Here is a 9614-nt window from a genome sequence, read left to right on the forward strand (position 1 = left end):
GCTGCACACTGCCCTTTAAGCTTTCTTGTCTGGTTGAACAAGAGCTAAAGAAAAATGGAATGTGAACAAAGCTCATGACACGGAATCATTGTTGCATGACAAGCCACAGGGGAAATATTAAACTATCTTTATTACATGTTCAAATGCAGCTATTTACAGTTTGTTATACTGAGCAAACAAATCAATTCACAGGGTTACATTTTTTTCTTGTACTTTCTTTCTTTTTTTTAAGATAACAAACAGACAAACACCGCTGTTTTGTACATAGGCCTACACACTGTGCTCCAGAGGCAGGCATGAAGCAGTGGTGGTCACTTATTTAGATGCAACAGTAGATCTGCAGACGGATCATTGGCATATACAAGCATGAATACTGAGTCTTTCACTTTGGACCAGATTGAGGGAGAGATGTGTTGATTAAACCCGACTCGATCAGGCTGCAATTCAACAAAGTACTAAACAAATGTTACCGAATAACCTAGTCATAATAAACTTAAAGGCTGAGGATTGCGTTACTTTCCTTAGCCACAAGAGGGCAGTATAATAAAGACCATTTTGGAGCTTGTTATCCATTATAGAAGACAGTGAAGCCCTCAGAACAACTTGTATAAGACATGACCTGCTGACAACCAATCATGATATAACAGAGCAGGTTTTACACATTCTTCTCTCATAGTGCTAATTCTGCAAATGACATGACAGTTGAAAGGTAAGTAAGCCATTTACCATGAGAGCCAACAACTCACGACCCTCGAATGGTAAATTGCTTTTCTACCACTTCTACCATATAAATGAAAGAAAACACAGTTGTAACTTGCAAGGTTATTTAGTTACAATCATTAATTGTTTCAGAAACACAACAGTGGGCAGGGTCCATGCGCCAACTCAAGGTTGTTGACTGATTTACCACTGTTTTAAGCCAATCAGAATCTGAACATGTGACCACAAAAAGTGTTAGAATGTTTTGTTTAGCTGGGGACCAACTCATGGACCACAACCAACATGGACCCTGGGGGATGCCATTTTAAAAAGCACTGCCCTGAACTGCCAAGTTAAAAAGAAGGTGATCCCCTCAGGGTCCAATAATGTCCTATCCTAATAGAATCAAAGGTACTCCATTATGAGTCTCGGATAGAAATGAAAATAAAATGTGGTCACAATTTAGTGTTTTTTCAGGGACCTCAAGGTGGATGCTACTTCTAGTTACATTTAGCTGTTACTTAAAGGGGAAGACCACCCATTTTCAATATTGAACTATGTCATTAATATACCTTAGAGGAGTTATGTGGAAATACAAAAAAACGTTCCCCCCCTTCTGTGTTGCCTAGAACTGGAGGATTGATTTTGGGGTTTGTATTGTAAATCGCATCGGTGTGATGTCATCTCGGTGTGATTTACATTACAAACCACAAAATCAGAAGGGGGGGAACTTCTTTTTGTATTTCCACACAACTCCTCTAAGGTATATTAATGACATAGTTCAATATTGAAAATGGGTGGTCTTCCCCTTTAAGTGGATCATTTGTGCACCTGTTTATAGAAAGCCAATCTCAGCTACAGTAGGTGCCAATCAGAACGCAGAATAAGGGAACTGAATCAAATTGCAGGGGGATGGTCTGAGGGCTGAGGCTAAGGGGGCTAAACCTCGTTCTGTTGGGTCAGGTCCTCTGACATGCTGTTGAACTCGGTGGCGCGGGTGCTCATGCCCAGGTACTGCTTCAGGAACTCGCTGAAGCGCTTCTGGGTGTTCCACTTGCGGGCCGACTTCCTCACGCCGATGAAGCCGCCGTAGCGCTTCTGGAAGGACCGCCCCGGCTGCGAGACGAGCTTCCTGTAGCCGTGTCTGCCCTTCAGGAAACCGCCGAAGCGCTTGGAGACGCTCAGGCCCTCCACTTGGTCGTCCCGCTGCTCCCCCGCTGCCCCCACAACGTCCCCCTCCGTCTCTCCTCCCTCTTCTTCGTCCTCTTCTTCCTGCAGAGCCAGGGCGTTATTATGGGACTTGTCCGGCTGGCTGGTTCGGCTCCCCAAGCCCCTCTCGTCCAATCCCAGAGTCCGGGTGTAGGGCTGTCACGATTATGACATTTTACATAAAACGATTAATTGTCACTCAAATAATTGCGATTAACGGTTTAATTGTGTTTTTTGTCGTTGGCAATTACATTTCTGTTTGGCTTGTAGGCTTTGAGGTTGCACATGGCAGATTATGACACATAACTTAAATATAAGCTACAAGGAAATGACTGACATATTTGACAACTTTATACTTAATAAATAACATTGATAGTGGAAATAGCTGATCTACAAGCTTGTAGATCTGCTATTCCCTCTATTTTTGAAAATGTATGAATGAAAATGTTTCAACAAGTAAACGATTGTGATGATTATGACAAAATAATTGCGATTATGTCAAATTAATTGCGATTAGGCGATGATGTAATAATTGTGTCAGGCCTACCTGGGTGATGTGGCTGTATCTCTGCAGGGTGAAGGGGTTCAGGCCTACCTGGGTGATGTGGCTGTATCTCTGCAGGGTGAAGGGGTTCAGCAGATCTCTGTCCACTTCCTGCTCCGCTTCCGCGTCCTCTTCCTCTTGCGGCAGCATGGCCTCCACTTCCTCCTGGGCTCTCTTCAGCGCAGCGCCCTCTACTGTGTAGGAGGAGGAGGGGGCGGACAGCTCGGAGGCCTTGCGACAGACGTCCCACGTGAAGGCCGGGGAAACGTTGCTTTCGCACTCAATGAGACACACCTGGACACAGGAGATAGACAAGAGGTTATCATTTTATCATTATGATGTTGTGAGACCCGAAACCCCTAAGACCTTGGACTACATCACTGAGGATACGTCCCAGGTGCATCCATGCAATGTTTTTTTTGTTTGTTTTTTTGTTCTAGTAATGTACGTCGTCAGTGTTTTTGTGACTTTGTGGCTTTTCCATAGCCTGGTTCCAGACTCGCTGAATCGCTAACCATACTCCTTTAAAATTTTGTTTTGGCGATTCAGGGAGTCTGGTGTTGCTCTCACTGAAGAGGTTTTCCTCGTTTGGAAATCCGTACGGCGAATCAGCGTCGCTTCTCGGGGCTTGTGATCATTGTGGGTTTTCCAAGAACTCATGTGTGATTCCACGTAACCCAGCGCCGCCGCCAGACCGGACCGCACATTCCCAAACATAAACATCGCGCTGCCTGTCACGGCCTTATGCGATCGTATCGATCTCGCTATGAAACATCAGTAGCAGACATGTTATGTTGTGTTTGAATAATAGTTCGTAGCGCTCCTATTCTGCCTGTTTCTTTGGTTAGCAAGTAGCACTAGCAAGCAACAGGCTAGCCACTAGCCAGCCACATAACAACACTACGTCATCTGCTTTGCTACTGTTGTGTTGGTCAGACGTTGACATCCTGGATCCTGTGCCTTTCCTCGCTGCGATCTCTGTCCTGTCTCTCCACTGCACTCTTTCTTTTGATGTCTCAAAAAAGTAATCTAAACAAACTGGCTGGAAAGTATGAGTTTAGGATGCTACTTTTACATTTTCTTGTTTTTGATGTGAGGGAACAGAATCAAACTCACGACGCACGACGCACGTACAGTACACACACGCACGCACTTCATCTATCCTGGGGATTCAATTAACCAATGCAAATTAAAAGTCCAAATGCAGAGAGGGCAACAGGGGTGAGTCACAGAGGGCTGATAAGGGGAGTGTGTGTGTGTGTGTGTGTGTGTGTGTGTGTGTGTGTGTGTGTGTGTGTGTGTGTGTGTGTGTGTGTGTGTGTGCGTGTGTGTGTGCGTGTGCGTGTGTGGTGAGAGAGAGGGGAGAGGATGGGGAGCAGAAGAGTGGTGGGGAGGTGGGGGAGTCATTGATAGAGAGCAGGGGAGTAGGGGTCACGTGCACAGGGGGGGTAAAAATTAAGGAAAGCTAGATGAGAGCCTGCTTGGTTTGTTATTCATCATCAAATCTATAGAGAGACCACATGGAGAGAGCGAGAGAGGGGGAGAGAGAGAGAGAGAGAGAGAAATTGTCAGGCGCGCTACACACAGTTGCGACAGCTATCGTGTCTGTGTAGTCTGAGAATGGGGGCGGAGGGGAGGTCCAATGCATTGTCAATGGAAGGTTGTTTGGTTTTTTGTCGTTGCTGTGTCTCTTGGCCAAAAGACAGCCTTCGGTTGAGCAAGAGACACGGCAACGACAAAAAACCAAACAACCTTCTATTGACAATGCATTGGACTTTCCCCTCTCCCCCTCATTCTCAGACGATACGGAGAAGATGTCTCACGCATGTGTGTGAATGCGGCCTCAGAGAGTGTGCGAGACTGAGCATGTGTGTGTTTGCCATCTCCATTACATTAAGTTCTAATGAAATCAGAGATACCACATCAAGCCAAACCAACTATCTCCCTTGGTCCATTAGATCTCTAATATTCTCTTTATTGAGCAGTAATTGCTTCACTTTTAAAGGGACAGTGCATCGTGAAAAAGGATGCACTGTCCCTGCCCGTTATTATTAAAAAGGGGGGAGGGGTGTGTTTACATTAAACCATGGTCATATGAGAAGACTTGGTAGTCATTTCATATTAAATATGATCAAATGAGATAAAATCAGACCATGTGATTGTCACAGCTGCCAGTAACCGGATATAAATAGAGCCATAATAAGAAGCAGCAAAACTGTGTGTGTGTGTGTGTGTGTGTGTGTGCGTGTGCGTGTGCGTGTGCGTGTGCGTGTTTGCGTGCATGTATGCTTGCATGTGTGCATGCACATATCTGTACGACGTACATGCGTGGTGCACTTCTCAGCAAAAAAACTAAAACATCTTGAGCAACAAATTCAATGTTTTGACTTGAAACATTTTGATGTAATGCTAGTTTGGTAATCAAATGTTTTCCAAAGTTTGGTAGTTTTTTTGCAAACAAATGGTCTGTGATGTCCAAAGACTGGGTTACTGGCTTTTAGGAGCCCACTGAATCACAAACATAATCAACGCCTCCCTCACCTCTGGAACCATCCCCCCGCTCTCAAAACGGTCGCAATCACCGCCACCATCATCAAAAAACCTGGTGCCGACCCGACTGACCTGAATCACTACCGCTCTATCTCCAACCTCCCCTTCATCTCCAAAACCCAACTTCAGTCCCACGGTCTCCACCTCAACTCAAACAACCTCCATGAACCATTTCAATCTGGTTTCCGCCCAGGGCCGGATCTCCCCATAGGCAAGGGGGGGCATTGCCCCCCTAAATGCCCTGTCTGCCCCACCAAACAAGATGGCATGAAAAAATAAAAATATATATATTTCGTTTTTTTTTTTTTTTTTTATATTATGCTACAGCTGTCGCACCACCAAAACCAACACCATTTCATTATATATACATTTTAAAAACTCCAATCGCCAATGCCATCTCTCTCCCTCTCTGCACCTCAAAAGAAGTAAAACAAATAATAATGTTCCAGCCAGGCCAGCAGCTCCGCCCCCGATATGCGTTGAATGCGTAGGAGGGAACAGCAGTCAGTCTCGTCTCGACAGACAAGTACACGCACCACTTCTGGTTGCCAACTAACTTCAGTTTTATCCAGCGCATTAAGGAACTAATCGAGAGAAGGAACAGTTTGTTTTTTAGTTGTGCTTGCAGCTTGTTTCACTTTAACTTCTGTTCTCTTTCTCTGGCTCTTTCGGTCAATATGCGTCGATTTCTGGTTTCTAAACCTCGCGACGCGAGTAGCACTGCTGCTACGGCTCCAGTCAGTCCAGAGGCAGGCTCCGAGCCGTCGTCGACTCGGGGTACAGCTGCTCCTCGACCCGACCCAAACCCTAACCCCCAATTGAGTTCCACAAGCACGGCAACAAGCTGAAAGCGTCGCCGTTCGCAACGCAGCAGCGGCCGCCGACAACAGCACACAGGGAGCAGGAGGTAGAGCTGCTGCTCCTCGACCCGATCCAAACCCTAACCCCCAATTGAGTTCCACAAGCACGGCAACACAAGCTGAAAGCTTCGCCGTACACGACGCAGCAGTGGCCGCTGCTAACAGCACTGGCTTAAGCACAACAGCACCATCACAGCCCGCTAATCTTGTGTTTCCAAAACGTCATTTTGGCAAGACAGCACGCGCATTCAGCCCGGGCTGGTACCGTGGAGGAAGACCATGGCTGGAATATTCAGTGAAGCTAGATGCGTGCTTTTGTTTTCCTTGTCGCAAATTTGGAGGAAATATAATGTCATTGTCTCATTTGTCTGTCTAGTGTCATGTCTGTCTGTCTGTCTGTCTATCTAGTGTCATAAAAGTGTATCAATCTATCCATCCAGTATCATATCTATCATCCATCTAGTGTCATCTCAGTGTCTCAATCTATCCAGTATCATATCTATCATCCATCTAGTCTCATATCAGTGTATCAATCTATATCTATCAGTTTATAGTATCATTTGCATTCATCTTTGTCAATCACATCAGTTTATATAGCTATCACACCAGTAACATGTCTGTCTTTTGTCATCACATTATTTATCATTTCTTTAACCTTTTGTTGTTTTTTTTGAGCGGTGGTCACAACGCTCCTATACGTGGCCGTGTGTGTGGGTCTGTCTGTCTCCGTCCGTGTCTGTATGTAGCCTAAACTTCGGCGCGTAACTAGTGCCGCACCATTTACGCCACTCGCGCAATATATACATCAAAATGTGCGGCTTGGCCGGGAATGGTGTGCTATTACCTTTCGTTCCGATCCGCCTTACCATGCCGACGTAATCGGCAAAAAACGACGCTTAATTGTCCCCATTGACTTATAATGGGACAATGCAAGAAATCACTTTCAAGTATTTTTCTCTCGTAAACCATTGGAGCTACAGTTTCAAACCTCGGAGAGGAGATTCATAATGATTTTAAGAATGAATCGAAAAATAATTACATCACTCGGCCTCATGGTGGCGCTATAACGGCCTACTTTACGTTTTGCCCCGTAACTCTTGAACCGTAGATCGGAAAATTAAAATTCTTTTTTCCCTGGATTCCTTGGGTCAAGACGCATCTCCCCATATAGGCCACGCCCATTTGCGCCAGGATAGATTTTCCGCCATCTTGAATTTTCTCCAAAACACACTTTTTGCTCCTTTTCCTACATATTTTCTTCAAATGTCACAAAAATCGGTACACATGATCTATGAGGTGGGTAAACCACCGCTCAGTTCACACGGGTGTGATTTTCTTTTTTTTTTTTACTTTTTTGTGTATTTTATTTCTTAAGTTCTGTGACTTGTACTGTACACAGCATGGTGTGGTGTGTCATTGGTATAAGTGTGCCAAAATGCATAGGTTTTTATGCATTTCTGGCGTTATGACCCCCTAAAAAGGTTGCCCCCCTGGCATTTCCTCTCGCCCCACCTACTACTAGAGCTTACATCCGGCCCTGTTTCCGCCCCATCATAGCCCCGAAACAGCCCTGGCAAGAATCACCAACGACCTCCTCCATGCAGCTGACTCCAGACTGCTCACCATCCTCATCCTCCTTGACCTTTCCGCTGCCTTCGACACCATCTGCCACCCACTACTCCTGGAGAGCCTGGCAAACATTAGGATCAGGGCTTGCACTCTCCTGGTTTTCATCCTACCAACAATTGGTCCAGCTGGGGAAGCATAGGTCCGGGTGTTCTGCTGTTTCACTGGGCGTCTCTCAGGGGTCAGTATTGTGTCCACTCCTGTTCATCACATACCTTCTCCACCTGGGTATAATCCTCCGTCACCATGGTGTCCAGTTCCATTGTTACGCCGTTGATACTCAAATCTACGTCTCCGTCCATGCTCCTCCTATTTTAACTATCATAGCTATGTTGATTTATTGATGTATTGATGTATTCTTTGCCTGTTTTTATATGAGTGTTTTTTTTTTCTTTCTATACTGCAGAGCTAGTGTCGAAGTGTCTTTGAGCAAGACACTGAACCCCTCACTGCTCCCAGTGAGCAGGTTGGTGCCTCACATGGTTTCCTCCACCATCGGTGTGTGAATGAATGGGTGAATGTAATGTCATTGTAAAGCGCCTTGGTTAAAGACGCCAGTTACCATGCATCCATGTGAGAAAAAGCAAGTACAAGACACTACTTAACTAGTCTAGATAGGATGAAAAAAGATATGTTCTAGACTTGTAGAAGGGACATTGCAACAGAAAGCTCACCATGGTGTTGAAGTTGAGTTGCTTGGGCAGAGTCCTGCTGCAGGAGAGGCAGTCTAGCTGGCAGTCCCCACAGTGTCCCGGCACACACAGCCACAGCAGGAACACAGGTAGAAGAGGGCTCCTCATGGTGCCACAGTCTGCAACACAGAGGAACCACTGTATTCTTAGTCAAACAGAACTGATAGTCAGGGAATCTAAAAGGTTTTGGAATAAATTCCTTACCAAAAACCTTCTTCACCAATGTGTTTATAAAGGTGTCTGGAAACACATCTCACAAAGACTGAAATTCAGTTTCCCTAAGGGGAATCCGTGATAGCTATTGAAAGTTGGGGTCCCATTATGGGGCGGCATAGCTCAGGGGTAGAGAAACTGGTATTAGAGCACGAAGGGTATAAATCCCGAAGGGTTCCCAGTTCGAATCCGGGCTCCCCCTGAGTTAATGTCGAAGGGTCCTTGGGCAAGACTCTGAACCCCTAATTGCCTCCGGTGAGTAGGTTGGTGCCTTGCATGGCTTCCTCCGCCACCGGTGTATGAATGTGTGTGTGAATGGGTGAATGTAATGCACAATCTATGTAAAGCGCTTTGGATTAAAAGCGCTATATAAATGCACCATTTACCATTTACCATTTACCATTAACTTTAGGCTACTATACAGGAAAAAACACACAAATAAATATGCTTTACGTAAGTAGCATGTGAGGGGTCAAACTAGGGATTTTTGCAGATTCTGAATCCATGCAAGCATTTGTTTTACACGAAATGACTCATCACTAAAGTTTGACTAAACCATAGTTTTGTGCGTCCGTTTTTAGCCCAAGGAATGTTTTTCATGCAAAACAAATGCTTGCAATGGATTCAGAATCATGTGTGACCTGTGTGTGTGTGTGTGTGTGTGTGTGTGTGTGTGTGTGTGTGTGTGTGTGTGTGTGTGTGTGTGTGTGTGTGTGTGTTGTATCTTTTTTGTCTGTATAGTTTAGTTAATGGGACCCCAACTTTCAGCAGCTGTCACGGATTCTCCTAGGGAGGCAGAATTTCAGTCTTTGTGAGATGTGTTACTAGAAACCTTTACAAACACATTGGTGAAGAAGGTTTTTGGTAAGGACTTTATTCTATTCCATTGGAAATCTTTTCCGAAGATATTCCAAGACAGAGTTTCAACTCTACCTGCTATTTGTGGCAAATGTTCTCCCCAGAATAGGCATGCTGAGGTTCAATTGGTTAAAAAAAGTCATTTTCTCATCCTAATCTCATCCCATCATATCATCCTTAGATGATATGATGGGACTTTTTTCAGAGAGAGAGAGATTTGATGCGAAATTGCGAATGCATCAAATTGTGTTTTCTTTTTTTAACTTTCCTTTTACTGTACTACGGAGAGTCTTAACAATGTTTAGAGTGAGAGAGACAGAGAGAGTCAAAAGAAAAAGTAGAGTGAGGCATGTGAGTGAAGAA

This window comes from Nannobrachium achirus, assembly GCF_963921795.1.
Source record: "Nannobrachium achirus genome assembly, chromosome: 7".
Lineage (NCBI taxonomy): Eukaryota > Metazoa > Chordata > Actinopteri > Myctophiformes > Myctophidae > Nannobrachium > Nannobrachium achirus.